Below are 20,240 nucleotides of genomic sequence, written 5' to 3'. Positions count from 1 at the left end.
AGATTGTCTACGTATATGAATATACCCCACAAAACGAAAAGGAGAAAATTTCAGAGTTATGTGTGGTCATTCGGTTACGTAAAACACACTTAATTGTTAACAAAAAAGCTTTGTCAATAGATACTCAGTAAGTGAGCTTTGATATATATTATAATAAAAACTGAGAATTATGTGTCTGATGAAGAAACTGTAATAGACTGCCATTTAGATAATTTCACCGATTATTAGCTATCCCGTAGTCAATCCATTTTTTAACTGAAGAAATATGTATAATTAGCCATTCATTTAATTGGTGAATAATGGTAAAAATGCAAATATTGTCATTATACGACTCGCTATCATATCAATATTCGTTAAAACTAATGGCACGTAAAATTGTGTATGTTTTACGTTATATTTTTTGTAATCGTGTTCATTTTATTTTAGATTTATAACATGTGTTCTAAGTCGTTTCAAATTTTAAATATCAAGGAATGTTTCTAAAGAGGAGATAAGAACTTTGAAAAGTAGTTTATATCCTTTCCCGATATCAAACGCCCTCCCACCCCCCGACCCGCCCCGCCCCACTAAAGTAAAAAAAATACATAAAGTACATATGTGATCGTCTTGAATACTGCAAAAGAAAAAAATACAAATATCGCCGGATGTGCGCTGTTCAGTTCTCGTTGTTTTTTATTTTTAGATGTTTCGTCTACAAACCTAAATAGATAATCATCTATTTTTTTTTACGCACACTATTTAGAAGCAATTACCAAAGTTCAGCAAATTATATTTGCTTACTGATACGCAAGCATAAGAACTCAACTATTATTATTATTATTATTATTATTATTATTATTATTATTATTATTATTTATTATTATTATTATTATTATTATTATTATTTAATTATTATTATTCATTCTATATAACAACAGTTCTAGGATAACGTCAATTTTAATTCAGTACCACAGAGCAATGACTATAAAGTATGATAAAATTAATTCATTTGATTTACGTAAGTTTCTAAGAAATGAGTACGTTTATTTACACCATTAGGAAACGTATATCGAAATGAAGCAATGAAGCAGCATATCAGGAAAAACTTAATTTCTATAGAAGTATTGATATTTCTTATATAGGTTTAAAAGAATCTTTCACAGCAAAAATATTCTATCTCGAAACATATCTACAGTCGTCATTATTTCACAAATAAAATAACAACAGGTACGGAATGAGCAACTACTTTATTAAAAGAGTTCCCCTTTTGTTGATATTAATATCCTCGTCGGCAAAAATTAAAAAAGAAGTGGTATTGTAAAAATTGTAGTTCATATTCTTCCCTATATGAGATAAAGTATAAATTTAGCTCAGCGAGGATAAACTGAAAAGATATGTATGGGTATTACGCAGCTTTTCTTATTATATTAATAAAATACGGCTACTCTATTTGAAAAAGCAATTAAGTATAAGTTTCCTATTATGCAATTACGAACGTCCATTGCTTATTAAAAATAATATCTATTGGTCGGTATTTGATGAACTTTAATTTTCAAGTAGTTGTATATGATATAACAAAACAAAAAAAGAACGAAATCTTATCAAAATAATATGGTTTCTTATTCATACAAGCTAAAAACAGGTGAATATCATCATACCACAAAGAATTTAGTCTTTTGACTTATACGTACAGACAATCGCTCATACATACATATACACCATATACACACAGATATTATATATATATATATATATATATATATATATATATATATATATATATATATATATATATATATATATATATATATATATATATATATATATATATATATATATATATATATATATATATATATTATACGCCATCAGTCCTACATCCTGAATAAATAAAAACTCGAATTCTATAAAATTTTATATCATATTTAGAAAACGCTTAAAAGAAATTTCTTATTGCATTTACATTCCAGAGTTACCTGCGGCCGCTTTATTTGTTTATTTATTTATTTTTTAGTGCCTATAGAAATAGGAGTACAATTCTGATAGTATATGAGAAACCGGGTTCAGTGTTGACTATATTCAAACACAACATGGTGAATAGGGCTTGTTTACCCTGAAAGACAAATAACACCGTATAAACCAACGCCATCCAATATCAAATTGAGGTTTCGAAGTTCGACGTATGGGATCTTAACTGTATAAAAGTGAACATAGCATCAACACTAGTCCTTTATACAGTATACGCTGAAACACAAAGATACTTCCAAGATTTGTCTCTAGTATGTAATATCAAGAATGCATAAATATATATTTGGATAATTACAGTCAAAACATTTTTAAATAAAACGAGAGAGAGAGAGAGAGAGAGAGAGAGAGAGAGAGAGAGAGAGAGAGAGAGAGAGAGTATGAGAGTATTATGTACCCTGAGTGGAGGCTAAAATGTGTAGGTCTGATACCTGGATTCCTTTAAACAGGCATAACTGTGAACATTACACAAGGTTACATATAAGTTGCAGGTTTTATTAAGACCATATGGTATACTTTGGCTATTTATAATACCCAGATCCGTTACAAAAGTAATGTTAATTTTCCAAGTTTTTCCAGTAAATCATGGTATTGTGTATTTTTGTATACTTAACAAATTCAGAGAATCTGCGTCGTACCAAAACACAGCTTTCCGCTCTCTTATTTTACAAAAAGTCGAATAGCGGTCAAAATCCTCAAGTCCTCTTGAAAGCAATTTCTGTTTATCATTTAATCATGATAACTGTGTAATGGTAAAAAAATTATATTCCAATCTCTATGCACTTCTAAGCAAGTAAAGGATACAAACACACACACACATGTGTATGTGTATATATATGCACACACACATACAAGTGTATGTACCTATATCTTTATATGTCGAGTACATTTAATCACAGATAGCATGGCTAAGAAACACGGAAATGAAAGTCACTTAAAAACCAGATGTATATCAACAAGTTTTTTATTTTTTTAATTTTTTTTTTATATGTTAGGAGTTTCAGAGATGACTTCTGGAGAGGAAAACTAGTAACATTTTCAACTCTTTTGAGGTTCTGGAAACCCATTTCTTAGTTTTGGTGATACAGTCATGCCTGGGCCTTATTTTTTTATTTTTTGTTTATAGTTTTTACTCTTCACTATCACCAATAGGAAACCTGCCGTATTCGTTATGTTACAATGCGCATTATGACCCAGTAACCTACCTTTGAGTACCGTTGCGGGATTTTATAAGAGCCGTTCAACTACGTCATCTTGTTTGTCTCAATTTCAGAGTATTCAAATAGTTTTCGGATCCTGTAACGGGCAAACGACTAACTTATATTCACACGCAGAAAGCGACGAATTGCATTCGTTCAACATCAAGAAGGCCTCAATTACAACGGAGGTATTTCAGTTTATCATATTCGTGATAAAATATGTTATGACTTATACATTCTTTATTCCCTATCAACTACCAACAGCCTGCCTATTGAGAAGTGAAACCTTGTATGGTAGTTAGGAAAAAGAATTCCTTGCCAGTGGTCTGTAGAAAATGGTATAAAATTAATTACATCGTTTTGTTAATAAGATGAAATTCTTGCTAATGGTTAGTACATAATTCAAAAATAATTAATTTTGCGGGTAAATATTATTATAGCACTGAAATAACCTTTATTCTTAATTTAAACCTATTATAAAAGTTTGAGTTGCATTTCGATACTGACTTACCAGAGTTAGCAATTCGTTATTCATTTAAAAACAAAATGAAGCATAGCATTGCTTCCTCGTCGTTTCTCGACGGAATTGATCAAAATAACGTGATGAAACAATACAACACTAGCTTACTTCCTCTAGTATCAAATAGGAAAATTGTGACCAAAAGATTTGTTAATACGCTCCATCTAAATTTGAATGTATTGCTTATATTTCCTTAAAACACTAATTGCTGAAGGTAATAAAAGGAGTTATCGATAATATATGCCCATATATATACATACATACATACATACATACAGACAGACAGACAAATAGACATACAATATATAAATGAATGTATATATATATATATATATATATATATATATATATATATATATATATATATATATATATATATGTGTGTGTGTGTGTGTGTGTGTGTGTGTGTGTGTGTGTAAATATATTTACAAAACTGGAAACTGTTCAAAGCGATGGAAAATATATGGAACTCTTATGTTGACTTTCCTACCACTCAGTTGTTTATGCAGGATAAACTGACATCAAAAGAGACCCAGAGATTTGATACCATATCCTCAGGAGGTTTTGGGGCAGAATCCATCTCTAAAGAAATAGAGGAGATATATGGAATATGGGAAGTCAATAGGAACCTTTCTGATCAAATCAGAAAGCGAAGAGTTTTTTCCGGTTATCAATAAGAGAGTATGATTTCTTCATAGTGTGATTATTTAGTTTACAATTTTAGTAATTTATTTTCAAATTAACGACTAGGATATCAAAACTTACAAAGTCATATATATTATAACAATCATACACACACATGTATACATACATACATACACACACACAAATATATATATATATTATATATATATATATATATATATATATATATATATATATATATATATGAATAACTTGATCACGAAGTATATAAAACGTGATGCTATGTATAAAAAAAGGTTTTTTGCCACGAAGGAAAAATGAAAAAGCGAGATAGCCAAGTACTTTCGGTCCTGTTTGGACCTTTTACTGAGCACTCTACCTCGGAATTGATATATTTTAATATATGTACCGAAGGGGAATTTTTTAGTTGATAATAATTTCGTCCCCCATGGGATCCAACCACCGTCCAAAGGGTCCGAACAGGACCGAAAGTACTTGGCTATCTCGCTTTTTAATTTTTTCCTTCGTGGCAAAAAAAACTTTATATATATATATATATATAATATATATATATATATATATATATATATATATATATATATATATATATATAGTCGCATTCGATCTGCAACAATCGGAGGTGCCAACAATTCGTCATAATATTTACTCAATGTATGTATGTATGTATGTATGTATTTTAGTACGTAGGTACGAATGTAAATAACTTGATAAACAGACAAACAGAAACAGCAAAATAGGACTATTGTGCGATTTCCCCATCCAATGTTCTCAGTGATAGTTCCATCGTGGTGTAGAGTGCCTCCATAAAAGAAGTATTTCTGGTAGAAATGAAACCAGCTGAGCTGGATAACTAGCCCATAACGTCTGACTGTAAAAGGAAATCGTTGATTACCAGACTACTTGCTTCTTTTTCCTTTAAATATAGTTAATATTTATATAGCAGCAACAGATCAGGTACAGTCAATACAAGTGCATAAAACTCATCCTGATTTTCATCATACAAAACTGGTTAAACTTCTTAATAAATATTAATTAAACACTAAAATTTGGAAACGCAAATTCAGTTTCAATTGAATCATGAAATTTGCAGTTGTTCATCATAACTTTATGAAAAGGACAAAATACACGAAATCATATAACTTTACTAGTTACATCATCTAATCAAAACTTTATTACTAATATTTCAATTAAAAAATCCCTCTCAATTCTCCTTCCATCAGTCAATTCAAAGGACAATAACAACAGGTAATCCTAAACCCGGTAACAGGAATAATGATATGGCATATTGTATATTAAAGCTGAGAATGAAGTAAAGAAAATATATACTATGATATGTTTCGAGCGTCTGAAAAAATATACTATATCCAGGAATTAAAATCCCCTATTGTGGTGAAAAAACATTAAAGTCAACAAAAATCGTTAACAACAACAAGAAAGCTAAAGCAAAAATAATGAGAGAAAAACGTTAATTGCATCCATAGAAACACGCGCGTGCGCGCACCACACAAAAAAGAAAACGGACGCGCACACACACATACACACACACCCATATATATATATATATATATATATATATATATATATTATATATATATATATAGATATATATATATATATATGTATATATGTATATATATATATATATATATATATATATATATAATATATATATATATATATAATTAACTTTATATTTAAAAGGAATATCTTATCAGTAATGTTCCTAAAAAGCAATACTGGCCAAATATAGCCTGTTAAACCAATCTGCGGTAATTACTTCCATATTTCATTTACTATGTAAATTTGGAGCAATTGTGACATTTGTACATCCCATGTAATAGAATTTAAAATACCACCGTAGATTTTGTATCTAAGTAAAGAGGCAAAGGCTCCTAATACTCTGATTATATTTGGTTTAATTCATTATCATGAAGATATACATTGATTTTTGGGGGGTATATACAACAACCAAAATTTGATCTCTGAAAACGAGCGATCAATAATGGTAAATCGTTATTCAAAGTTGGTATATAAATAGGTAATTTATTCTTTTCTTTTCTGTTTGCTTTCATTGTGGTAACACCTGCATGGATTTGTTTAAACTTTACTATTAACTGTAAGTCTTCTTATCTACAAGATATACATGTGTGTATATACATAAAGCTATGTATATATATATATATATATTATATATATGTATATATATATATATATATAATATATATATATAGGTATATGTATATATACATACATACATCATATATATATATATATATATATATATATATATATATGTGTATATGTATATATATATATATACTTGAAATTTTATCAGTGCATACAGGTTTCCCTTGTATGAATGCACATTTCTTACATGGTCTCATAACGTTATTTTTATAAAGATATGGAGACTAGTCAATGCAAAAGTCGGCTGAGCATCCGTAGAAATATCAGCCATCTTTTACTCTTTAATGCGCAATCTTAGATGGCATATGTTGCCTGATTGTCCTGCTGTTATTTTGCTCCTATTTTACGATTTTAAATTGAAAATACTCTCTTGGTTTTCAAATATCGCTTAATTTCATTGGGTACCTGAAGAACAGCCTTATGTTTTATTTCGGGCATACTTTTTGGTGACGTTCTTTTATAGTTTTTTCTGAAGTTCATGCTGTTGTTTTATTTGCTGAAAAATCATATTGTGAAAAAAACTCTAAATCCTCTAATTTACTCACACTTAGCCTCCTTTATTTGAAAATGTTTTTCATCCGCTCAGCAAATTGCACTCCCAATCCCGCATTTATGATATTTTTATGTCTTCACAAATGTCTTTAACAGGTGCAACTTACAAAACTATTTTAATTAACAAATAATAAGTCCAATGGTTTATTAATTATTCGCAATGTTAGAGGTCTTCGTTTCCAAGATTTCTAGAACCTAAAACTCTCGCCGCACAAGCATAGTTGCGACAGCGAGATCAAATCTCCAATGCAACAACCGTTTAAAGGAACGAAACTTCTGTACCTAAGAATCTTCGCGATCCTTATCCACTTTGAGAGGTACAAAGGTCAAGAATTCACAGAGACACGTTCACACGCCACAGCGGCGAGCCGCAGACTGATACTGCCACGCTACCTCACCCTTGCTCACTCCGCCTCAGTAGCGGCCCCTTCCCACTCTCCCTATCCAAAAATCCATCCCTTCCCCCTCCCACCCAAACCCTATGATCACTATGCCCACGACCCCCTCCCTGCACGCTGAAGCAAGCCCGCACCCAACTCCGGGTCTCTAACTTCTCTTATTTCAGTTCTGCCCAAGTTGTAATTACCCTTGTTATCGACAGTGTTTTTTATGACTAAGTACTGATGCTGTTGCGCGATCTCCTGTCTAAAAATCACTAACCTTAATGTACCATTTTATTATAAACTTACCATCTTTTAAGATGAGCTTTAACTACGACTGAGTTGCCTGGTAATTTCTTGGTAACTCACATAATAGTTGTAGAAGTATTTTATGACCACAACAAGTTTGGTTGATGACCCGTTGGCTTTAATAAAAGTTGTGGTCTTCAATTTCTTATTACAAAAGTGAGAGAGAAAGACAGAGGTATTTAATTTCAAATGCATCGTTGTTTGGTAGGGGAAAAAAATATTCTTCTGAAGATTCTGCCCTTTTTCAAAGCGGCATTTATTTTTGTACGTTTCACTTAGTTCATTTATTTTATTACAATTTTCCTGCTAACAGAAAATCACTAGTTTCATCAATAAGACAGATCAGCATTCTCCAACGTCTCGTCATCTCATGTTTAAAATAGTATCTTTAACGGAAGGTCTCAGGTTCATAAAAACCATACACAATCATCATGCCCTACTTTTATCATCTGCGCTTTAGATTTAGAAAAAAATAAACATTTCTTCATTTTATACATGGAAGATCATTCTTCAGAAATTATTTATTGAATATGCATCATTACGAAGGCATCAAATTGCTTTATATTAATGCACTTTCATTTACTTTTACCCTGTGAATACAACTGTAAAATAATGTTGTATCTTTGATCATACATTTATTTTATTCTCAAAATAAAGTCCTATTTCAGTCATAAAAGCATACTGATTTCAGTGAAGTTATGTAAGAAGGATATATATGATTGCCCAAATGTAGAAAGTAAATGTTATACTTCATAGACCAGCTGTCTCTCTCTTCAGGCAAGTAATGAATGAGAAAAGTTACAGAAAAACCGATATTCATACCAAGATGTCCACAGCTCAGCCATTAAGTCACCCTAGCACACAGTTCCTCTTTAATCTTCTTAATCACTAGTTGGAGGAAGATTTTATCTATAATATCTGAGTCCCAAGCTCCTTTTGAAAGATTCATTGTGTGTTTTTGCTTAATAAAAGCTAATTCTACTATCTGGCTTTTGAACTGACAATTGCCACTGTAAACTCTATGTAAAAATTTCTAGTTTAATCTGTGATTATGATTATTTATGTGGTTAAAAATAGCTGAGCTCTGCTGCCCACACCTTACTGAACATTTATTCAGGTAAATTACTCAGGAGAGTAGTTTACCTACAAAACCAATGAAGTGATTAGCAGGCCTTCTTTGCCCTTTCGTAGGCACATTTTACCCCAGTCACATTAAAGATTCTGAAGAGTTCTATCGTAAACTGAGAGAAGCACAGACACCACTCACAAAATATAACTTTTAAGCTTAGTTGTTGATTCGCTATTCACAAACATTATCAGTACACGACGTTTTACAGTTTTTTAGAGAAGAATTCTCTAAAAAAACAATTTGGGTGTTGTATGGAATATTTTAAAACTATAATGGTAAATGTAATATAACCTAAAGACATGTTGTGGGTGAGATATGTAGATTATATCCTAATATTTTGGGGTAATAAGTGAATAAGTGGGGTAATGTTAATAAATTTCTTTCAAATTTAAATGCATTAATGCCTAGTATCAAATTTGAAGTTGAATGGGAAACAGACAAAATAATTCCTGCTCTTGATGTTTCAATAGAGACATGACAGAATATATATTTACCATATAGAAAACCAAAATTTTCACTTCAATAATTTCACTAATTTAGTTATCATGACACTTTTATTGCGATTGGCATAGCCAGCAACTTATTCTTAAGAGCCTTTTGTTAGAAAAGGTAATTAAACTAATCCGTAAGCAGCTGTCATCTTTGAAATACCCTGAACGTGTACTTGAGAATAAAAAAAAAAGTCCCACACCTGAACAAGATTAAGACTTGACCCAAGACACTTGGAGACCCTAACCCTTTTCCTTTAATCTACCCAAACATCATAGCTAAATCCTTCATTACTGTCCAACGAAAGCCAATCCCCAAAGACACAGAAGTATACAAAATCCCTTGCCTCAACTGTGACCAATCCTATATCAGTTTTACTGGTAAATCACTTCCCTAGAGATATATACAGCATAAATGTTCAGTTGGGTATGGATAACAGAACTCAGCTATTTTCATCCACATAAATAACCATAGTCACATAATAAACTAGAATTTGACATACTATAAATTGTAGCTGCAATTGTCGGTTCAGAAGCCAGACAGTAGAATCAGCTTTGAGTAAACAAAGAAACACAATGAATCTTTCAAAAGGAGCTTCGGACTCAGATATAATAGATAAAATCTTCCTCCAACCAGTGATTAAGAAGATTAAAGAGAAATTGTCATCTGGGATGACTTAACGGCTGAGCTGTGGACATCTTGGTATGAATACCAGTCTTTCTGTAACGTTTCTCTTTCATTGCCTGCCTGAAGAGAGAGACAGCTGGTCTCTGAAATATAGTATTTACTTTCTACATTTTGGCTGTTTTTATAAGCCCCTTTCATTAGATATACATATACATATATTCACTGCAAAGGATGGTAAACTGAGGAAAGACTTTAAGAGTTGTTACAACTACGTTCAAGACAGTGTACTGTGGTGGTAGTGAGATTTACTGGATTAGGAATTTTATGGAATATCTGATTCAGGAAAGGGACGACAGCAAGAATTATTTAAAGATAGTTATTCAGGAAATTTCTCTGGTATACAAGATAGAAGTACGCATTGGATGATATAAGTGTGGGATTAGATTAAAAAGGATTATGTAAACTCTTTTCAACAGTTATGCGAATTTAGAAATTTGACGAAAAAAATTTTTCAAAGGAAATATGGACTAAGAAACTCTATTGTCACAATTGGTAGAGAGTAATTTGCAGGGTTCTTAAGATATATGGAATTAACCAAAAAGATCCTCGGAGCAATAAAAATATATGGACATCAGCGAAAGAAGAATTGCACAGGAATATTTGATGTGTATGAATTGTGAAACTGCATGCAAGATAAAAGATAAGTGTTACTTTATGTAAGAGCTTAGACAGGCTGATAAGATAATGAATAGATTCATGAAGAAGTTAATGATATTAAAATTTTTATCACTAAACGTTAGTCCATAATTCAGCAGCTTTAGTATGAATTTGACAAGGACTGCTGAATGTTAATTTTCTCTCAAACTTGGAGCAGTCTTATGATGGGGAAAAACATTTTATATATATATATATATATATATATATATATATATATATATATATATATATATATATATATATATCATTCGAGCTACAAATGTCCTTTAATATGTTATTCGCTCTACCTCGGAATTGATACATTTTCATATATGTACCGAAGGGGAATTTTTAGTTCATAATAATTTCGTCCCCTTGTGGGATTGGGGAGACGAAATTATTATCAACTAAAAATTCCCCTTCGGTACATATATGAAAATATATCAATTCCGAGGTAGAGCGAATTAGATATTCAAGGGACATTTGTAGCGCTAATGATCTATATGAATCACGGTGATGTGATAATTATTCATATATATATATATATATATATATATATATATATATATATAACACATATATATATATATATATATATATATATATATATATATATATATATGTGTGTGTGTGTGTGTGTGTGTGTGTGTATGTGTGTATGTATGTATTTGCGCTACCACACATATGTGTGTGTGTATATGTGTGTAAGTATGTATGTAGTATATGATGTTGCTAATGACGAAACTCAGGATCAAATAAAGGGACGACACATTGTCGGGAGCAAACTTTTTACCTTTGGGGTAAATGTTCTCTCATTTTCAAGGTTGAAAATTAATAAAAAAAAAAAAAAATATCGCTAGCATCAGGGTTCTAAAGAGTATAAAGTCTTTAGAAAAATAAAATCATTAACGGTTGCTGATATGGTGGTCTCCTTGGTTTAGTACGTTCCTATATATTATAGTTGTGAACTAATGTTGTATATTTTGTTTTCAAGTGTTTTGTTTTTCGAGAGCAAATATATGCTTTTAAGAGTCGTGTGTGAATTTTATAGCTGAATTGTCTTTTATTTTATTTTCATTTTTTTTCAGCCTTGAAAATGAGATGAATTCTGGAAGTTGGCCGTAAAAATAGCAAAAAAGATTTTCTGTTGAATCTACGATGGGAATATTATGGAACAAGGGTATCATGCGCATATATATATATATAATATATATATATATATATATATATATATATATATATATATATATATATATATATATATATATATATATATATATATATATATATATATATATATATATATATATATATATATATATATATATATATATATATACTTTTCAATAGCTTAGTTGTTCAACTCCGTTAAAGTCTACTTACTAAACGTCCTTTTAAATGGGATGGATTATATGTTTCTTTTCTTCGATCAATTCTTTTAAATAGTCGGGTCTCTTACTACTTAACCTCACTTTTGAGTAATTCGTCGGCTCATAGCCTTGAACCACGGAACAAAGAATCTAGGACGTATGGTGAGGCGTTTCACCTACAAGGCTATAACGGTGATGCGATAAAAACAAACATACACACACACACACCTATATATATATATATATATATATAATATATATATATATATATATATATATATAGAGAGAGAGAGAGAGAGAGAGAGAGAGAGAGAGAGAGAGAGACTAGTCATCAGAGAAAAAAAATTTAAGAACACCAAAGAATAATGTTTTGTTATCGAGGCATCACATAAAGTTAGATATGTTAACAACCTACCATAATTCTTATAGAGATACAATAAGTATATTTGGAAATTCTTACTGTGGGAAGAACATATGCGTTATAATTCTTCCTGTTTCTCCTCTGGAAAGGAATTTTGGATCCGGAAATATTTATTTTCACTGAGTCATGTCTTACCTGACCTTTCTTAAAAAGAAAGAAAAAAAAAACTTTGCCATGGTGAAGTTCCATGACATAACAAGTTTCAAAAAAATACTTTTAATATAGCAGGCTAGTCTAGGGACCGTAATGAGTTCATTATAATGTGATTATGAACAGCTAAATTACGTTGCTATGGCGCAGACAAAGAGGATTTGTTGGTATCCATATTGTAAAGAAGCCACTATTATACAAAGCTTTTGATTAATTGATGCATGCAACAGACTTGCAGAGAATGCTACATGTAAATCACATGTTATACTCACTGTGAGAGAATGTTACATCACAGAGGGCTGATGGTATACCCAGTAAGTAAATATAATAGAGCATTAAATAGATTTTACTTATATGATCATGATGATATAAACTTAATAACGTTTGAGAGCGTGGGTGCAAAATCATAATTTTTACTTTCAGTGAAAGATAAAAGAGAAATAAACACAAAATACGTTTGAATTTGAATATATTCTTATTCATTTGAATTAGAGCCAAGTACAAAATTCTGTAATGCCTTTACCATTTAAAGATTATATATGAGGATGGAATCCAAGACCTATATGCAGCACAGAAAGACGCAGAATGCATAACATTTCATATGAGAGATACAAATTCTTTAACACCTTTTATGTCTCCATCTTGGTCAGAAACATTTCTTGCTACATGATTAAAGTTCTTTTACAGTATTTTATGACCTCTTCACACATTGCTGTGACACGAAACCAAGTGTCATACGATGGATGAAAAAATTAAATTCCTTATTTTGTAACTTTTTTTTTTACAAGACATTGATCTTGAAGATTTCATGCACCGTCATTGGATGGATAATAGCTTCATTTACATATCTGCTTTGGGTAAAAATATTTCCTGATTATCATTTAAATTATCGTATTATAAACGGATCTTACTGACACAGGAAATGGAATGCTAATGTTTGACATTTCTAATTTGGATTCCAGAGATCCCCATGGAGCACAGTGTTATATGACTTTGCACTCAAAAGTCATTTCATCGAATCGTGCAAAACAAAATGTTGTGAAATTGCTTAAGTTATTATTATGATCCTAGTCTGATATAATGAAATCTCCCATTCATTCATACCTCAATAGTTTTATCACACTCTTCATTAAATCTCCCGTAGATATTTGGTAATATTTAAATCAGTAAGGGAAACAGCCAAGTGTTGTTGGGCAAATAAGGGCAGTATGATCCACATAGTCTTTGAAATTTATATCAATGGCATGTAAACGGGTTAAATAAAGATCAGGGGCAAACGGGGTTGCAGGTAAACTGATAACATCTGCTTTGCTAACAGTCCTAAATGAAGATAATTGTAAAACCACTCAAATGAACAGAGCCATGAAATCATGTCGTAAATGTTTTGCTTGTAAGGTATTATAGGTATACAATTACTACTTGCATTTACAGAATTCACAAGACATCAATACTTTCAAATAAAAATAATGTGTATAAGTTACTTTAAAAATAAAATAAAGGTTCAAACAGAAACTCAGGGTTTTCTTTTGTCTTTTGATTTATTAACCATTATTTACACTATTTCTATTATAGTGATAATTTTTTTTATTTCTCGTGTATTTGAGGCAAGACATAAGAAAGATTAGATTAGGTGTACTAAATGCCACATTTATCTAGATTTCAAGTACAAAAATTTACTGGTTTGGCAATATGTATATGTATATGTATATGTATATGTATATCTATTCTATATATATATCTATATATATATATATATATATATTATATATATATATATATTATAATATTATATATATATATGTATGTAGGTATTATGATATTATATATATAATATATATATATCTATATAATATATATAATATATATATATTATATATTTATATAGTATATATTAATATATAATATATTATATATACATATATATATATATATATAGAATATATTCTTTGTGTGTTGCAATCCTGTTTACTGTTGATTTCTTGGTCAATTTGCGTGTATATTACGCCAATTAATTAAATTTCTGTAATTATCCTTAAAAACAAACTGTTAAAAATCAATTAACTATTACATGATTCATAACTCTACGGACTACTTTCCACGTAAAATAGCCTTATCTTCACATTTATCGATGCAATTATTCTTTGTTGACGTTTACTTATCTGTATTGACAGTCTCAGCCAACCCCCCCAGGCATTAAGGGACAACGACCCTCTAAATATTCCTGGTCTTTGTTAATATTACTTTTTTGTAAAAGTCGGATGAAAATGTAATATTGCACGATAGCTATTGATCACATACAGGAGAATTACATACAGGACAATTCAAACATATTTGTAAGTAAATATGATTTCCTATTGATATGTATGTATGTATGTATACACACATACATACATACACACACACATGTGTATATATATATATATATATATATATATATATATATATATGAGAAACAATCATGACACCTATCAATCAACGCATTAAAATCAATGCTTCTTCTGTCAATAAACTATTATGGTATATCTACCTATTGGAATCGCCGACAGCAACATGCATACATACATACATACATATACAGGGTGTAACACGAGTTTATGCAAATATTTCGGGAAATGAAAGAAAGGGTCATTCTAAACAGAAAATGTTATATAAACATATGCATTTTAAGGCTTTGTTCATCAGTGAGGCGAAATTTTAATTTACCCAGTTTTCCTTAACTCTGCTCTCTGCCAACATGGATACGCAATGTCTGAGTAGTCAGGGATAAAGAGGAGGGTGGGATGTTGAAGTGCTTTAGGAAACTAGATTGCTACTCTTTTAATTAAGTTTTTGAAAAATGTGACATTACAGTCCCTTCAATTAGTAGCCCACATGTGAACAGAGCTTTACGTATCAAGTGTAGATGTCAAGTAATTGTTGAATCGGGAGTCAAGACTAGGCCTATGATGAATGATAATAACAGTAATCACGATGACGAGGGAATTCAGGTAGGGAGGCTATTGCACTTTGAAAAATGTCAGCTTTTTTACTTCTTTTGATTAGTGCATGAGTATAAGTACTACCTTTTTCAGGAAAGACTAAAGAAAGTGAATGCTCCATAATGCTCCCATTCTTTTTCATCTAACAAAGAAGAAAACATTTTTTTAGGAGCGTTTTTCCCTTCGACTGGTGCATAATAAATACTTTTGATGGAAAAGGAGAGATTTTTGAAAAAAACGTTTTAAATCTATGGTATGTCTTTAATGAATAGGCCTATTCTTGATGGAGGGGGATTGCAATTGGCTTGCTTTTCTTTCATTTATTGGATTCCAGTGAATACCATTGACGGAGAGGGAGAAATTTTCAATGATACTTGCATTTTTCCTTTTTGTTCAGTACCTAAAGAATACACTTCATTTCGAAGCATTTTATTCACATTGGCCTTATCACCACTTTCCTTTTTTTATAACAGTGGAGTTTACTGTTGCAAAAACAGTAAATAGACATCATTTTAGCACATTCCATATTACTGGAACAGTAAGGCATTGTCTCCAGTTTCTTGCTCACAAAATGAATAAGGAATCTGGCACTTATAACCCAAACGCACTCTTGGCAGAAAAGGGAGGCTGATTTGAGTAACAAGTGAGGTGATCACCTCCATCCCCTCTCGATACCCGTGTGTACTCCGGCATCCTGTGCACTCCGTCTTACTTGGCCATTTAATGATGATAGTTATCTGAAAAATTACCTCACTGACAAACGAAACCTTAAAATGCATGTTCATAGAACATTTTCTGCTCAGAATGACATTTTCTTTAATTTCCCCAAATATTTGCATAAACTCGTGTTACATCCAGAGTAAATATATATATATATATATATATATATATATATATATATATATATATATATATATATATATATATATATATATATTATATAATATATATATATATATATATATATATATATATATATATATATATATATATATATATATATATATCCATGTATAAAGTTAATTTCCTCGACGTTTTAGGGTACGTGCATAAGCATACACCGAGGTAAACGGAGACCGTATGAAGAGTTAACCTACACTGATTTCAAAACCCATATAGTACATAAATCTGTCTTATTCAGATGAGTATTATTAGAGCTGTAATGGTCCGTTATTCATCATCATAGTATAATCATAGAATAACTTTTTGAGAGCAACGAAAAGTGTTTTGATGGAAGCAGAGGGTATTACAGAATAGTATGTAGACGGAGGACTGTAATTTTCAGCGAAGAGAAAATGTGCCACAGGTAAAAGTACGTTATAACTATATGGCTCTTATTTACCTTAATTATGAGATGTGACGCATCTTTGTGGAAGGTGAAGTGTAGACTTACAGATGTCTGTTAATATACAATGGTGGATGAAATACAGAAGAGAAACTATAAAGGCTAATGACAGAGGGTTGAAACTGATCCTAAACAGAGATATGTGCAAGCGTTGTGTAAGCTAGATTAACGTTACGAGCCTACAAATATTACGTACGGCGATCGGTACAGTGGAGGGTTATATGTATTTAATCTTATTAAGTATCTGAGAGCAACTTGAATGTAGGATATTAAGGTGATAGCCGTAAGCAAAAGAATAAAGAATGAAACAAATTGGGAAACAGTATATATGTGGGAAAGATTTGTAGAAAACCATATGAAGCCAAAGAACAAGGGTTTTGTAATTAGTACCTGTAAATACAAGGAAACACATGAAATCAGCAGAAATGTTTGCAGAGAATGCTAGGCGAAATACGGACAAACATAATATAATGATAATACTGGAGACTCCTCTTTTGGGGAACAGGTTCCTGGAAGTTTAGCCTTAAAGTGACACTGGGTAATTCATTGGTGACAACAGAACTTAATCATCCAAAGTTGAAAAGCTGGAAAGAAGGATATATAGTGTTTGAGAGACAGAGATGAACAGAGTTCACCGTTCTTGGTGGGAGGTGGAGCTAGGGATGGGGGTTTGGAGGTGGCAGACGGAAGCTGCTGATGAACCTTCTGTGAAAATATATGAAGCCGATTATGTGCTTTGAATTTCTTGCTTATGTAGTTCATTCATGATCTAACAGTAAGAGGATTCAAAGAAAATTCATAATGACATGAGTCAATAAAATGGGAAAGTAAATTCACAGTCGTATGTCTGATGATTTTGTTATTTAAAATATATAAAGCAGAAAGCTTTCGATGACCTGCACGGTCCTTCTTGTCAATCTGACAAGGAGTACCTGCAGGTCATCGAAAGCTTTCTGTCTTATACATTTTCAAAAACAAAATTAACAGATTTATTTTCCCAGTAAAATGATTAGTGTTAAAGGTGCCTTTATGCTTTGCTCGCTCTCTATGATTTAATTAACTTCTGTAGTGACTCGATCATTCGTATTTCTCTCTTAATATAAATGGATGACTTATAGTAGTAACTTTTACCTACGCATTCTATTTATGAATTCCGTAAGAAATGTACTACTTTTGCTTATCATATAAATTTCTGGATAAAAAGTTCGCAAGAAACCTACACCTTCTGGCTCTTCTTATATATATTTATGGATAAAACATCGACAAGAAACGAACAAATTGGTTCACGTATATAGTCATGTAAATAAACTCCGTATTAAACGTAAGACCTCTTGTTTTTCGTTTAAATGTATGGATACAAATGCAACAAGCAACGTACACCTGCTTGCTTTACGTATATATTTATGGGCAAAACTTCCGCAAGAAATATACAACTTGTAGCTTTAAGAGTATATTTATGGATGCATATTTCCATTCTATAACTGAACAAAATGCTCTCTGGCAATGATTCACTGTTCTTAAATCTCTTGCTTTTTCGTGGATACGAAGTCTTAATAGTTCCTGGCTCTACTTGCGATTCCCGTCTTTTCCTATACAACATATAAATTATGGTGATTAAAGTAGATGTAAATCTAAGCACTTTTCGTAAACCTTCCCATATATCTGGAAATTGATAACGTTGTCGCACACGTCTGATGCATCTTGTCTTGCTTTGAGGTGTTCTACCTGGGTGTTATTAGTACGTCTGTGTCAATATTTTATATCTGAGATAGTGGCTTCCTTTTCCTAAGCCAGGCCATCTATGATCGGACATTCGTCTATGTTGTATTAGAATTCATCCTGTATTACTGCGCCTTCATGGCACTTATAGATCCCGACATCTTTCTGTGTATTTCTGTTGGATTCTTGAACAGGTTTGAAAGTGTTATGTATGTATTTCAGATCTTTAATAAAAGCTATTTATACAATTTAAAAGTTTCTGATACTTCCTTTAATTTTCAAGGAATTACGTCCTGGATTTGATTCATTCATCTGATATGAATTCCACTGGATTTGTTCCTTGTTTTTCACGTTCATTTTGCATAGGCATTATAAATATAAAATTGCTCTGCTAGTTGACAGTCTTTTACTGCAATTGCCTATAATAAAATAATAATAATAATAATAATAATAATAATAATAATAATAATAATTAATAATAATAATAATAATATTAAATTTGTTAAGAAATTCACAATTCCGTGAAAACAAATTGTTTAAAAAATATCCACAATTGTATATAAAAATATATTTGTATGTAAAAATAAAAAACAAAGACTTTCGAACACTTGAACGGTGTTCCTCATCAGTGTGACGTCACACTGATGAGGAACACCGTTCAAGTGTTCGAAAGTCTTTGTTTTTTATTTTTACATACAAATATATTTTTATATATAATTGTGGATATTTTTTAAACTAAATAATATTAAAATTAAGCTGAGATATTAGTGGTTATTCTTTAAAAAAAAGTTGAACTGCAAAGCTATGAAGTACCATGTATAACGATTACAAATAAAAGTAAATAAATTAAGTAGAAATCCAAGTTATGATGATGAGGAATAAGTTCCACTTACCTGCCTGCTCTTGTATAAGTATTCACGTTATCGACTTATTTCTCAACATTTTTTGTAGGAGTGCATTCAATAGGTGTCCAAAACTACAAAGGATAAAAAAAATAGATGGAAATTTACCAGGCAAACCGATTTCTAAATGCATTTACCAGCTTACGTTATGTGTTACTTACATTTTATTATCATTATAAAATCATTGAAAATTATTTGTAAATGGGATATCAAATAACATTTGTAATAATTATCATGACAACCATTGCTAAAAACATCAGTGAGATGAAATGTCGACGTTCTCTGTTCACTCTTGCGGGAAGTCAAGTGGCTGAATTAGTTGCCAATTTAACAGTGCCTAGATTTATTTGCGCAGAATATCGAGAGAAAATAACGGACTCTTTCAATTATGAATATAACTATGCAATGTTATATAAACATGAGGCAAACTCAGATAAGTCTCCATTTTCAAATTGATATATTATGGAATATATTGTAAACGATGGCAAATTGTTTCAAATGCCAATACTTAGGATTGTCAACAAAAGACCCGTCTCGTTCCTCTATGAATAATTTATGGGTATAATATCCTTATATTGAAAGGATAAAAATTTAATT

The 20,240-nt window shown here is 30.9% G+C and overlaps 1 protein-coding gene across 1 annotated transcript in view; it reads right to left on the bottom strand.

The window, feature by feature from the left end:
* Positions 1-7,520, bottom strand: part of LOC135216857 (uncharacterized) — a 468,230-nt gene extending 460,710 nt beyond the window's left edge. Inside the window, 1 exon segment of the mRNA XM_064252369.1 lies at positions 7,411-7,520. The gene's annotated coding sequence lies outside the window, so the exon portion shown is untranslated.
* Between the last annotated feature and the right edge of the window lie 12,720 nt (positions 7,521-20,240).

This window comes from Macrobrachium nipponense, chromosome 6 (genome assembly GCF_015104395.2).
Source record: "Macrobrachium nipponense isolate FS-2020 chromosome 6, ASM1510439v2, whole genome shotgun sequence".
NCBI classification, from domain to species: Eukaryota; Metazoa; Arthropoda; class Malacostraca; order Decapoda; family Palaemonidae; genus Macrobrachium; species Macrobrachium nipponense.
This window is presented reverse-complemented; position numbering and strand designations above follow the sequence as displayed.